This window comes from Ovis canadensis, chromosome 17 (genome assembly GCF_042477335.2).
Source record: "Ovis canadensis isolate MfBH-ARS-UI-01 breed Bighorn chromosome 17, ARS-UI_OviCan_v2, whole genome shotgun sequence".
Lineage (NCBI taxonomy): Eukaryota > Metazoa > Chordata > Mammalia > Artiodactyla > Bovidae > Ovis > Ovis canadensis.
In genome coordinates this window covers 28,147,239-28,161,374 of record NC_091261.1, presented here as the reverse complement: position 1 = coordinate 28,161,374, position 14,136 = coordinate 28,147,239, and the positions used below count along the sequence as shown (strand labels likewise).

General features: G+C 41.7%; 1 protein-coding gene across 2 annotated transcripts in view; it reads right to left on the bottom strand.

The window, feature by feature from the left end:
• Positions 1-14,136, bottom strand: part of MAML3 (mastermind like transcriptional coactivator 3) — a 451,017-nt gene that overhangs the window by 155,377 nt on the left and 281,504 nt on the right. The window lies entirely within an intron of this gene.

The window sequence follows — 14,136 nt, the reverse complement described above, 5'->3', positions numbered from 1 at the left end:
CTGAATAATATTCCTAATACTGGAAGTCAACTAGGTTCATTTACTGTCGCCCTACAGTGGTCAACACTTTTCCAGGCCAAGGGACAAAGCTAGGTGGGGCTAAAGGATTCAAGGTCCCTCCAATCCCCTGCTTACTAACTTGATCAGGAATAGAGCTAAGTATGGAGAAAAATACTTTAGTATTTTGGACAATAGTAATACAAAGTTGCATCTTAATTTTGTGTGGGTTTTTTTTTTTTTTGCTTATTATTCATTTTCTTCCCTCTTAGATAACTCAAATATTTTATTCAGAAACAGAAAAAGGATTTGTGCAACGGAGACAAATGATAAATATCATTAGCTTTTTCTTCAATTCTACAAACTATATTTCTGTGAAATTAAAAATATCTTTTCATCTTTAATTCTGCAAATAGTGCGATTTCAAATACAGCCACTGTCCTCTCTTGGTCTGGCTAAATCTTCAATATTTATACTGAATCATCTGTGTAAGTTATTTCTCAATATTCAATATTCTAAAAAGTAATTTTTTTTCTTCTTGGGTAATCAGGATTAACCTTTAATTCTGTTCTCTTCTGAGGAGCACAATGGAATGCTTCATTCTGCAAGGGTTCAGATGCCAGTATACAGCAGGCAGTTGCCACAAGGTACAGAATTGAGATGCGGGCAGGTGACCTTGAGGAGAAATCATTTCCAGTCCTTGCTTTTAGCTCCAAAACCATCATTCTTTTGCCTTTCATATCTCTTGTCACTGAATTATAGAGCCCTTTGGCTTCTGGAGAAGCAGCTTTTTCCTCAGTTCCCTAACTAAACACAATAATAAATTGAGTCCCTATCTTTGTTAGAGGTCTGGCCTTTTGCCGTCTTTTCATCAACCCCTCCTGCATCTGTTTGGCTCCTCCCAACACCCCCTTCTGCCAAGTGAACTGAGCGAGATTAATGATAGTGACTTAAACTCACACCTCCCTGAGTCCACCTCCTCTTCACTTATGCCCTTAGACACAGGCATTAGGGGTCCCAGCCATGATTCCAGCTTTACAGGGCCCGCTGGGGTCTTCCTTTGGCGCCCCCTCCCTGCCAGGGCAGGTATTTGGCAGGGCCAAGGCAAGAAGAGCCCACGTCTTCCCTTCCAGACTGTGTTCTGGACACCTGGAACCCTCACCTTCCCTCCCCAGAGAGCCTCAGTCTGCCTTCCCAGGCCTTTGCTCTGGAAGGTGGACACACACCTGTGTGCACCTTCAGGCCCCAAGAGTGGACAAGCGTTCATGGAGGTGTGGGCTGGAAAGTCCCCTAAGTGTGGGATACGGCACAGAGCCAAGGATGGGGAGAGAAGAGGGTCATCCAGGGAACCTGACTGCTGCAGAACCGACTGCATTTAAACCTGACTATCCCAGTAGCTCGAAGTTACAGTTGTCAAAGCCAGAGGATGGAACATATTTTACTTAGAACAAATAAATATGAAGCATACATGGGAAAAACCCCCAATGCTGGGAAAGATTAAGGGCAGAAAGAAGGGGGTGACAGAGGATGAGATGGTTGGATGGCATCACCAACTCAAGCAATGGACATGAGTTTGAGCAAACTCTGGGAGCTGGTAAAGGACAGGGAGCCTGGCATGCTGCGGTCCATGGGGTCGCAAAGAGTCAGATACGACTCAGCAACTAAACAAGCAACAATAATACTGCATGTAGCTCTTCGTCTAGGCTCTTGTCCTGGGCCCATAAATGTTAGGGGCAGGCCTCTTTCTCCTCACCCAACAGTCCTCCTGCAGATCTCCTGCCAACGCCCATGCCAACTCTGCTATGATGACTACACAGAGTCTGGAACTTTCATGTTTTCATTTCCCGTCCTGCCAACCAGGCCTCCTTCTTCACACTAAAGTGAAAGTGAAAGTGAAGTCGCTCAGTGGTATCCGACTCTTTGCGACCCCATGGACTGTAGCCTACCAGGCTCCTCCGTCCATAGAATTTTCCAGGCAAGAGTACTGGACTGGGTTGCCATTGCCTTCTCCAGGGGATCTTCCTGACCCAGGGATGAAACCTGGGTCTCCCGCTTTGCAGGCAGACACTTCACCGTCTGAGCCACCTGGGAAGCCCCTTCACACTATTCCTCTCCCTATTCAGATTCAGTTCCTGACAGAAGGCCCTGGAGTTAATTCATAAACAGGGAAGAGAAGCTGTGGTATGTCCCACTGGGAGGTTTTTGTGAAGCCTGGGTTCTCCTGGGTCAGCCCCTTTCCAACCTGGAACCCGCCGCGTGCAGGGATAATCACAGATAGACAGGTGACCCCTTTTTTCTTTACGGATTTTCCTCCCTCCTCACTGTGTTATTTCATTCCCCTCATTTCTAAAACGTGTTTCAGACACAGAGGGAGCGGCTGTGATGGAAGTCGGCCAAGCAAGGATAGAGGGTGGGGGAGCAGTGGGCAACTCCGGTTTGACGCTAATGATTTGTGTACAATTCAAGGTCAGAGAATGATATGTGAGGCTTGCGCGCCCACCCACACAAGCACACACAATTTAGTGCTTGATTATATCAGCATATAACACTAATACATCTCATGCTGCCTTGTTCACTTGCCTCTCCAATTAGAAGAGAACTCGGAGGGCAGGGACCACATGTTAAGCTGCCTTTGTTCCCCAGAACACCCACCACCTTATTAGGCACATAATAGGCATTTGATAAATATGTTTTGTTAAAAGAGGCTTGTCTCCATTAATGAAATAAATGTGTTCTTCAAGTGTTCTGAATCGAGTGAGTTTTTGGTAACGAGAATTCCATTTTAAGGCTACTACATTTGCAATGGGAATATTAGGATAAGTTCTTTTACAAAGTGGATCATCATTCCATTTGGGTTGTCATATATTTGTAAATTCTTGAGCCTAAACCAGGAAATCTTATACTGAGGGTGGGGGAGGTGAGTGCCTATGAATTCCCTGTAATTGTATCCACATTTGTTTTGGGAATGTGTATTTTTCTGGTGATACTGTTGGAGCTTTCACTGTATTCTCAGAGGGATGTTCTACTTAAAAAGAAAAAAAAACTTTAAAATCTGAGCTTGGAAGGTATTAAGGAAGTTGGTCTAAGCTTCTGGGAAAATAATTCAGCAGCTTTGGTATGCAGAAAATACTAACTAGAGCTAACATCTGTTGAGCCTCTGTTCCACACCAAACATTTGATATTCACCACAGTTCATCTTTCTTGCAAGGTAGGCATTATCATCTCATTTTATAGATGAAGAAACTGAAGAGACCTGCCCAGGCACATAGTTATTAAACATCCAAAGTGAGATTTGAAACAGGATCTGTTGGATTCCAAAACAGGAAAATTTTCACGAACTGTTTCTGTCTCGCTCTGATGCCCTACCTAAAATATTAATCCTGATAATAATAAATACATTAACTTTGGGTAGATTACTATTGTCCCCACTTCACAGATGGGAAAGCTGAAGTTAAGAAATACATATGAGGACCGACATGTGGACAAAGAGGGAGGAGGGGAGGGTGGGATGAACTGGGAGAGTGGCACTGACATATAACACTACCATGAGTGAAATAGATGGCTAATAGGAAGCTGCTCCATAGCTCAGGGAGCTCAGCTTGATGACCTAGAGGGCTGGGATGGGGTCGCAGGGAGGGAGGCCCAAAAGTGAAGAAGGGAAAGTGAAGCCGCTCAGTGTCCGACTCTTCGCGACCTCATGGACTGTCGCCCACCAGGCTCCTCCGTCCATGGGATTCTCCAGGCAAGAGCACTGGAGTGGGTTGCCATTTCCTTCTCCAGGGGATCTTCCTGACCCAGGGATCGAACCTGGGTCTCCTGCATTGTAGGCAGATGCTTTGCCATCTGCACCACCAGGGAAGTCTAAAGTGAAGGGATATATGTATGTATATATAACTGATTCACTTCACTGTACAGTAGAAACTAATGTAAAGTAATTATACTGCAATAAAAATTCAAATTCAAATTAAAAAATACATAAGAAATTCAAATACAGATGACAACTTGCTGATAAGGAAAGGGGCTGATAAGGAAAAGGGGCTAGTGTTCACACTGAGGTCCATCCACGTCCTGGGCCCACCGCTCCTCACTGCCTTTCATAGCCCCTTGTTGGAACAGCCTGGCCTCCTCATGACTCTTACACAAAAATCATGTATGAGAGTCCCCGTGTCTATCTCATGAAAAAATGGTGCCCAGTTTCATTATACCATAATACTTTTTAACTGGAATTCTAGATGCTATATTTGATACATGACTATACTTAGGACTGTTTAGGAAAATAGCGACTGAGCCCTCAGATGTAACAGTCTCCCTTCAAATCTCAAGGAATACTATTATACATTTAACAGGAACTCAGAGACAGTACTGTTGATGCTGGGTATATATGGAAGGTTGCCCACAGAACCATACAGAATTCATTTGATATTATGAATTCATTCCACTTAGCTACTCAACTTGATGCAATGAAAGTAGATTAATATATGAAAGCACTGTTAGCTCTTTGAGAGAAAATAATATTAAAATTCAGGTTTAATATGTAACCTGGAAGGCAGTTTTGCACACTAATTAAGCAAAGCCTGGGCCCTGAATTCAAAGAGATATGAGTTCAAATCTCCACCCTCCCACTGACCAGCTATGTGCCCTTAGAAAAAAAAAATCACTTGACCTTTCCAAGCCTCAGCATTCTCACATATAAAGGGAAATAATTACACAGTATGACAAGCTTTGTGAAGATTAAATGAAGATGTGCAGATGGGTTACGTAGAACAATGTTTGAAATATTGTATTCATTTTTAAAAGAGGTAGCATTTTGGTTTTTTGACTTCATGTCTAAAGAAATTGGATAAGGAATTTGTAGAATTTCTCCCTCAAAACCAAAACAGGATAAAGGATACAAATAAATTCTTCTCTTTGAGCGATAGCACTGGTATTAAAAAGAAACTCAATCCTGACCAAAAAAAGAGTTCACAGGAAAAGATTCTAAAATAAGTCTTTTCCTGTGCATAGGTTTAACCAAATTTCCTTCCTAATTATATTTATTACTGTTGACATTTTATTACTTAAAATAATCGTGTGTGATCCAGAGAAATCCACAGAGATGGGTGGGGCATGCTAAAATGTGCTATGGTCTTTCAGTACAAGTCAACGTTGGAACTAATTACAGTGTATCTGCGGGTTGGTTCCACATCTGCGGATTCAACCAACTGAGGATCAAAAATATTTGAAAAAAAAAAAATTCCATAAAGTTGCCCAAAGCAAAAACATTTGCCTTGCAGCAACTGTTTACATAGCATATACATTGCAGAGGTATTATAAGGAGTTCCCTGGTGGTGGCTCAGACAGGAAAGAATCTGCCTATAGTGCAGGAGACTCAAGTTTGATCCTTGGGTCAGGAAGATCCCCAGGAGAAGGAAATGGCTACCCACTCCAGTATTCTTGCCTGGAAAATTCCATGGACAGAGGAGCCTGGCAAGCTACAGCCCATGGGGTTGCAAAGAGTCTGACATGACTTAACAACAACAGGTCAGGGAGGATGTACACAGGTTACAGACAAATGCTACGCTATTTTATAGAAGGAACTCGAGCGTCCTCGGATTTTGGCATCCATAGGGAACACTGGAAACAGTTCCCGTGGATTCCAAGGGGTGACTCTATTTCCATCCCATGCTGGTGTGGGAACAAGGCAAAAGAAATAGAGGTTGAAGAGCCTTATTGGGTCTTCCTAATTCTTGTTTATATAGTAATTCAGTATACGTAAGACAAAAGTCTTTAAAAAACCTAATTTGCAGTCAGAAAAGAAGTGGCGATTGCTGGCAGCAGAGTGGAGCTATATGAGCGCACAGAAAGGTGGGCACTCTCCTCTTCTGCCCCAGCCGACAAGCAAGCCGATTAGATCCACCGAGTTGGTGATCTATGTTTTCAAGGACCCAAAGAAGGCAGCTTTTTACAAGTGATGCAGTTTTTGTTTTTCATATGCCGTGTCCTTTGGTGAAAGTGACAAGGAGGTTGAGGTATCTGTAGGCTGCTGGAGATCAGAATTCTTTATCCAGAGATAAAGACGAAGAGACCTGGGAAGCTGAGAGAGAATAATTTAAAACGGCCTGCTGGCACACTGATGCAGTGTGCTTAAATGATGCTCCAAAGTAGGAATCCTCAAGTATTTTCAGATTCTTGCTCCATGACCCAAAGGCCGGCAGACCAGAAATACAGCAGTTTCACAACCAACCCGAACCCAAACCACAACCAACACCTCCCACTCTCAGCTCCAACAAAAGGCACACAACACTCACACAAAAGAAGCATCTCTCTGGAAAACGGGGAGGGGGAGGGGTGAAGGGAAAGAGACACAGCAGAAAGTTTCCATCTGTTTTACCAGTTAGTACATTCCTGGGGAGTAAAAGTGGTTCTGAAGCCACTGCTTTGGCAACGGCAGGACAAAATGAGACCAGACCGTCAGACACGCTCTTCAGATGGCTTTTTTGTCCCTGTTTCACTCTGCGAATGTTAACGTGGAGGCCAGCCTGCGTAACACTTAGGAGCTCAGGTTTGGGTTCCCACAGCCTTTATTTTAGTTCCTAGTTCCAATGCCTACTGTGTGAGCTTGAATAGGCTACTTAACTTTACATGTCTGAGTTTCCAGGTCATTTGAAGATGACGTGAAATGATTCACACGGAGTGCTTAGCACCGCACAGATCTCGGCACATAAGGCATTCCATGGATGGTAGATATATCAACCCTTAGATCAGAGCTTCTCAACCGCAGCATTATTGACATCTTGAACGGGAGAATTCTTCATCATGGGAGGCTGTTCTGTGCATTATAGGATATTTAACAGCATCCTTGCTCTCCGCCTACTAGATGCCAGGAGTAGCCCTCCCCTCCCCTAGTTGTGACAACCAAAAATGCCTCCTGATATTGCCAACTGTCCACTGGGGGACACGGAAACAAAATTATTCCTAGTTGATCTAGAAGATGAGGATAACTCAATTCTCCTCCTAAACATGCACATATTTAAGCCCCAGCTTTAAAAAATTCATACTCTTACTTTGAAAGCCTAGTCATGAATCACTCAACGATTGGGGGTCTTACTTTTCTCATCCTAAGACCATCATTTCAAGATTCCCTTTTATTCTGACCTTGAAAATTGTATTCCTGTTTTTTTCATTTCACCAAGGACTTAAACATGAGGAAACTTATATGAGGAAACTTATACAAGTGCTACATCTTCAACTGGAAAAACCAGGAAATACAGATAAGCAAAAAAGAAAGAAGGGAGAAAAAAAAATACCATTTATAATTCCAGCAGTTAGAACTAACCAGGGTTAACATTAGGATGAATGGGTTTTTACATATTTTTCAATTATATATATATGTGTGTGTGTATACACTAACACACACGTACATGTACATTCACACAACACACACACATACACACAGGTATTTCTTACATGCTTGTCATACTTTCCAGTCTCTATTTCTAGCTATCTCCAGACCTAGCGCTGCTGCTGCTGCTGCTAAGTCACTTCAGTCGTGTCTGACTCTGTGCGACCCCATAGATGGCAGTCCACCAGGCTCCCTTGTCCTTGGGATTCTCCAGGCAAGAACACTGGAGTGGGTTGCCATTTCCTTCTCCAATGCATGAAAGTGAAAAGTGAAAGTGAAGTCGCTCAGTCGTGTCCGACTCTTCGCGACCCCATGGACTGCAGCCCACCAGGCTCCTCCATCCCTGGGATTTTCCAGGCAAGAGTGCTGGAGTGGGGTGCCATCGCCTTCTCCTAGACATTATATATTTCTCCTCCTGTACAACTTCCCTCAAGACGTGGTTTGTCACTTCATACTTTCAAGTAGCACCTGGGCGTAAAGAAATCCAAAACTCACAGCTTTAGTCCTGTACTCTTCCACTGAAAGACATCTTTAATTGAATGTCCAACTGACACCTATACTAAATAGTGTCAAACTATCCCCTCTGGACAACTCTCTCTGCCAGTAACGGATGGCTCGCCTCTATTTTTTAAGTTAGAGACTTGGATGTGAAATTTGATTTCCACATTCCTTATTTGTCCCAAGTCATGCCCGTGGTCACTTCCACTCATCTCATACCTTTTCATTGACTCTGTTCCTTGGGTCTTATCAGTCAGGTCCTAATTATTTTGTTCCAGGTATGCTGTTTCATAGCATCACTCCTGCCAATCATTTGGATCAAGATAGCACTCTCCTCTTTTCAGAAACCTACAATGACTACCCACTGCTTCTTGTATCACAGGTTAGATCTTAATAACGGACTCCAAGGGGCTTCATCATTACCTCGGTCCTTCCCAAGGCCTCATCTTTTCCTGCTTCTCAGCTTACACATTCTATTCCTTATCAAATCTTCACAGCCCACAGTTCCCCGACTCCCTTTCCTGAGCAACAGTCCATTAAAAGTAAAGTGTATCAAAGCACAGGGCTGATGTCTTTCAAAACAGAAGAAAAACTAGAATGTTAGTAAGTCATTCTATGCTTCTATTTCAGCTACCAGTTGTAGGTAATTATTTATTACATTAATAGGTGTATCTTTTTTTACAAGTTGTTCATACATGCTTGCTTTCTTTCTTTTAGTTTCAAAAACACGTTTCACCAGTTTCAGTGGAATGTATTTATAATCCTGGGAAGTCAACCCCATTAAATGATTTTCTTGTAGCAGTATTTCTCATCAAGGCACATGCATTTACTTAATCCAAAAGACAGCTAGTTTTCCCTATTAAAAGGTATGCCAAAGAATAACCTTTGAATTTCATCATTGTAACATGGACAACATGTCACTCTGTTAAATATAAATAGGAATATGTATGCTGTTATTACTTAAACGTTTTTTTAAAAAATCTAGCTTTTACTAGAGGATGAGCTTCTTAAGGGCAGGGACCATGCCTTTTACATCCTTTGTGATGCTCACAGTAATGGAACCCATAGCTTCATTCTTGTGCAATTGGTCCTCAGTAAATTTTGTTAGGTGATTCATATTTGAAGGGGAGATGGAAAGAAAAGCCTGAAGGACTTAAAGGATTTGCGTGCATGCATCTTGCTGTGAATAATCAAACGTGGAGCGAGATGGCTAAGTGGACAGCATGGGGCATGGAGGGTTTTCACCCCTGAAATATGCAATCAAAGGAAGTTACAGTGTGACTGACGGCAGCACCCAGATGGTGATAGGGAAGACGAAGGAACCAGAGGATGTGCGGGAGGAAGTCTAAGACGCCCTGGAATTGCAGCAGCAGTAGGCATTGCCTTTCAGGTGCAAATACTTCAAGGAGGAAACCCAGCACAGGGGACTAGGGGAAGGACAGAAGCCATGGGATAAAAACAATAAACGCTTTCAAGTGAAAAGATGAGGGAAAGAATTCTTAAAGCAGAAGTGACCAAATCACTTAACTAACAAGGTTGGGTTTAGTGTCAATGAGATAACTGCTCAGACCCTAGGTCTTCTAAAATTGTATTTCCTACTTTAAATAAAAGCAGAGGCTTCTTCGCATTAGACTACAGAATTCTACATTAATTCTCTGCCGCTAGGGATATTTGACATTAGATCTGGGACTGCAAAGTAAAAAAGAAACAAATTCCTGGTGCACTGGAGTCTATGATTTCCTGCCTCCTCACTCCCCTCCCCTCCTGACTCTGGCACACCATGCCAACCCACATATCCCCTAGATGAGTCTGCTCATCTTTGCCAGCTCTGTTTTCCCCAACCTAAGCATCTCTGTGCCAACACCACTGAGGCACTTTATGAAATGTCAAAAGCCTTTCATGGTAATTATGGTGCCCACAAATATGTGCAAAATTTGTGACGCTCCATTCAGAGGGTAGAATTCCCTTCCCCTAGAGTGTGACTGGACGTAATGATTTGCCTCAAAGGCACAGAATAATGAAGAGGTGTAGGCGTATGACTTCCATACTGGGTCATAAAAGGTATTGTGACTTCCTCCTTGCTTCTTCCTGAATCACTCACTCTGGGGAAGCCCAGCTATGAGAACACTCAAGCAGCCCTTTGGAGAGATCTCCGTGGTGAAGGGCTGAGGCCTCGAGTCAGCTGCCATGTGAGGGAGTCCCGGGGAGCAGATTCTCGGGCCCAGGTCCAGCCTTCAGACGACTGCAGTCCCAGGCCACAGCACGGCTGCAACCTTATGAGAGATCCTGAGTCAGACCCACCCAGCTAAGCGGCTCCTGGATTTCCTCAGAACCGCTTGCTGTTTTAAGCTGCTAAATTTCGGGTGTAAAATGTTACACACTGATAGATAAACTCATATTGTAAAATTTCCAGTAGTGCTTTTATTTATTTTGGAGTGAAGTTTTAAAAGTTTTACTAAAATACCTATTTTAATAACTCCCCAGAGAGAGAGAGAGAGAGAGAGAGAGAGAGAGAGAGAGAGAGAGAGAGAGAGAGAAGTTTTAAAGTAATCATAGCTTTCATTATTTTGGGAATACTTGTTTACTTGCTCCTAAGACACGAGAAGGTTAGCTGTTCTATGTTTCATTTGAATTAAATCTCATCTCCTTTTAAGCTTCTGAATTTTACAAAGACAAATGATTTTCCTCATATCCTAAGATTTCAGAAATAATCAGGCCTCAAATAGTCTAAGAGATATTTTTAAGTTAAGGGATGGGGAAATAGATTTTTCTCTTGAGGTGTTTTTGCTCATTTTACAGAAATGAACAAAAATATACATATTCATGTGTTAAAATATGACAAGTGAGTCTAGTTTTAAACAGAGGTAATTGCAGGAGGAACAATCTTGTCATGGCCAGGATGAAGGAAAATTCTTTTTATCAGCACTTAAAACTTGCTAACTGTGGCTTTTAAAAGAGAATATTAATACACTTTTGCCATTTTGTTTGCAGTCTCTGTCCACATAATTTTCATATGTATGATAATGTTTCTCCCAGACTCTCTCCATCTTTGTATGCCCAGAACCTAAGTGTTTCAGGTGTATAATAAATGTCCATTGAATGAATGAATGAATGAAAGTAGCTTAGAAGAAAACTGAAAGACAGTTATACTCTCCTAGAGGATTAAAAAGGTGCGAATAGCTTATGATATGATTAATATTTTAAATCAAAAAATGCAGATAGTACATACTGTGAATCTGATACTATTCTAATGCTTCACATAAATTAAGACACGGAATCATCATAACAATCCTATTATTACAGCCCCCATTTTCCAGATGAAAAAACTAGAGCTCAGAGAGAGCTTATGCAACCTGTCCAAGGAGCTCAGAGAGAGTTTATGTAACCTGCCCAAGATCCACAGATAACGAAATGATGAAGGCAGGATCTGAGTATCTGTCCTAGCTCCACAGTCTGCTCTTGACTTCACACTAGTTCACGCCAGCCAGGTTCTCAAGTCCAGAGAAGGTGGAGGTGGTGGGCCAGGCAACGGTGCCTGCTCTGCGGCGTTTGGGGGAATTGTGTTTATTCACGAGTTTCTCTCCCTAGACCGCTGATTTAACACTCTGCCAACTGTCCAATTATTCACATTCACGTGGCGCTAAGTGGGTTCTTCTCCAGCTGCACACCTTTTTTTCTCAACATAATTAATGAAGCTCATCAAAACCCTAGAAAACAAGCCCAGAGCACCAGCCACTCTCATTGACATGTTAATAAGGGGTCAGGGGCTCCTGACCCACTGCAGGATGTTTATATGGCCCCAAGGCTGATGCTCGAAAACGTCATACATTGATGATGGGGTTTGGATGAATAAGGGGAAGTCCCCATGTTACACACACACACACACACACACACATACACACACACACACACACACACGGCTGCAGAAGTATCTAAGGGTTGTGGGCCAGACAGAGCAGGTGAATTCTAATGACGAGGACACAGAGCCTGCTGCGTGTGGCTCACTGGATGGCTGCAGGGCAACAGGGGGCACTAGGCTATTCTGTCCAGTTTCGGGTCACAGAGCTGTTAAGAGGTGACAAGAAGAATCGGTGTCTCTCAAACAGCCAAAGCATATTCCTCCTGCTTCACTGCTTTCATACTGCCAATCACCTTTCTGATCACTGAGCAGACTTTTGCTGTTGTTATTTTAGACCTGTCTGTCCCATACTATAGCCACTAGGCATGTGTGCTATAAAGACGTGGCCTGTGCAAATTGAACTATGCTGTAAATATGATAGACACATCTGATTTCAAAGACTTGGTCTAAAAAAACAATGTCAAATGTCTCACTAATAATTTTTATATTGATTACACATCAATATAACCTCATATTTTCATATACTAAAAAAGAATGTATTAAATAACATATACTATTAAATAAAATTATATGATAAATAATATATATTATATATATATTTTAACTTTATATTTTATGTTGGAGTATAGCCAATTAACAATGTTGTGATTGTTTCAGATGTACTATATTTTTATTTATATTACATCATAATATTATAAAACATTAAAATATAAATATATTAAAATAAAATATTTTAGAAAACTATTTTATTAAAAATAAAAAATATATATTTAACTTAATTTTGTTTCTTTGGGCCTTTCATGATGTGATGAATAGGAATTTTAAAATTCTATGGCTTGTATTTGTGATTTGGACGCTATTTCAATGGATGGTGCTGCTCTAGAGTTTGGTATGTCCAAACCTGTCACGGCTCTAAGGCTGATTTCCTCTGGCCTTTTCTGCCACAGCAATCTTAGAAGTGATATTGAAACCAGCTATGAAAATCCAACTACTGAAACGAACTATGAATATCTTAGAGGTGATATTTGAAACTACCCTTATCTGCCGTGAAGGCTTCTCTACAGCCGGACATGACCCACCCTGCATCCCAGGGCCTTTGGTCACCCTTCAGCCTGACGGTGTCACACTCCAGGCCCCGCCAGACACAGCACAGTATGGCACTGGGCGACCCACAGAACTCTTGATTCCTATCGCATGGGCCTGAGAAGCTGACTCTCTGCTCTGTGCCTCAGGGCTTTTCGGGAATGAGTAGGTGTGTCAGAGCCCTCATCTGTGGTTACAGAAATCATTAATAGCGCAACAGCGTCCAGTGGAGTGTGCAAGGGGGCTGCCATCACACCTGGGGTGCCTGGGAGGCTGCAGCTTCAGTCTATCTGCTCAGAGGGACTGACCACTTCCTGACCACTTCCCAGGCACCCCAGATATGACCTTTTCCTTTGAAACACTGTCTAACTTCAGTTTGGCACTGCAAGCATCCATGGCCTAACAAGCTGGTTAATGTCCTTTGTATGAACTGGCTGAAGCTCAGTGCAGAAAAAAAGCCCAGATAAACTTTCAAACATCTCAGATGCAAAAGCAATTAGGGAATACAGGTATGTTGATAAAACCTCTTCTAGAAAATCATAATATTAATAAATGAGAGTTATCAGTTTGGATACTACATGGGGTCGATACTTACTCTTTAGTAAATGAAAATGTATACCTACGCTGCAAAATCTCATGAATCATATTAACTAATCATGACAATGTATTAGCAACATAATTAACTCATGAAAGGTATTTTGATTCTTTATGCACTGGGTCAGATGCAAACCATTTGGTGTGATAAAAAAGATTAATTCCATAGAAACTTGCCCAGGAACCAAGATATTATAGAATACCTTTGTACAGGAAAAATGTTTTTTTTTTTTTTTTCCCAAATAAAAGTCCAGAGTTGCTGTAACTACTTAATGAATCATGATGTATTATGTGTGAAAGCTTGGAACTCTGTTCCTCTGGTATTCTTGCATAATGACTATCTTTATAGAGTACTTTCTTCAAGTCACAGATGTGACCAAGTAAATCCTTATGATAAAAATATTAAGCAAAAGGAACATGATAGTCTAATACTATTCTAAATAATGAAAACAACCATTATCACAATAATATGAATTTACTGACAATTAAATGCTTGTTAAAACAAAAAGCCCAACTCTAAAACATAGGAGGAACTATTTGTGGCTGAGTTTAACACAAACTTTTAAAAGGTGCTATGAGCTTGCTTCACATCTTTTGCTGAGCGTGGAACCTGTACCTTAGCAAACAAGAAATACAAGCCAGCAGAATAAGATAAATGGTAACAACTGTTTGAGTTGTTTTGTATACAAATAAGTTTTGATATTTAGATGTATATATAACAAGT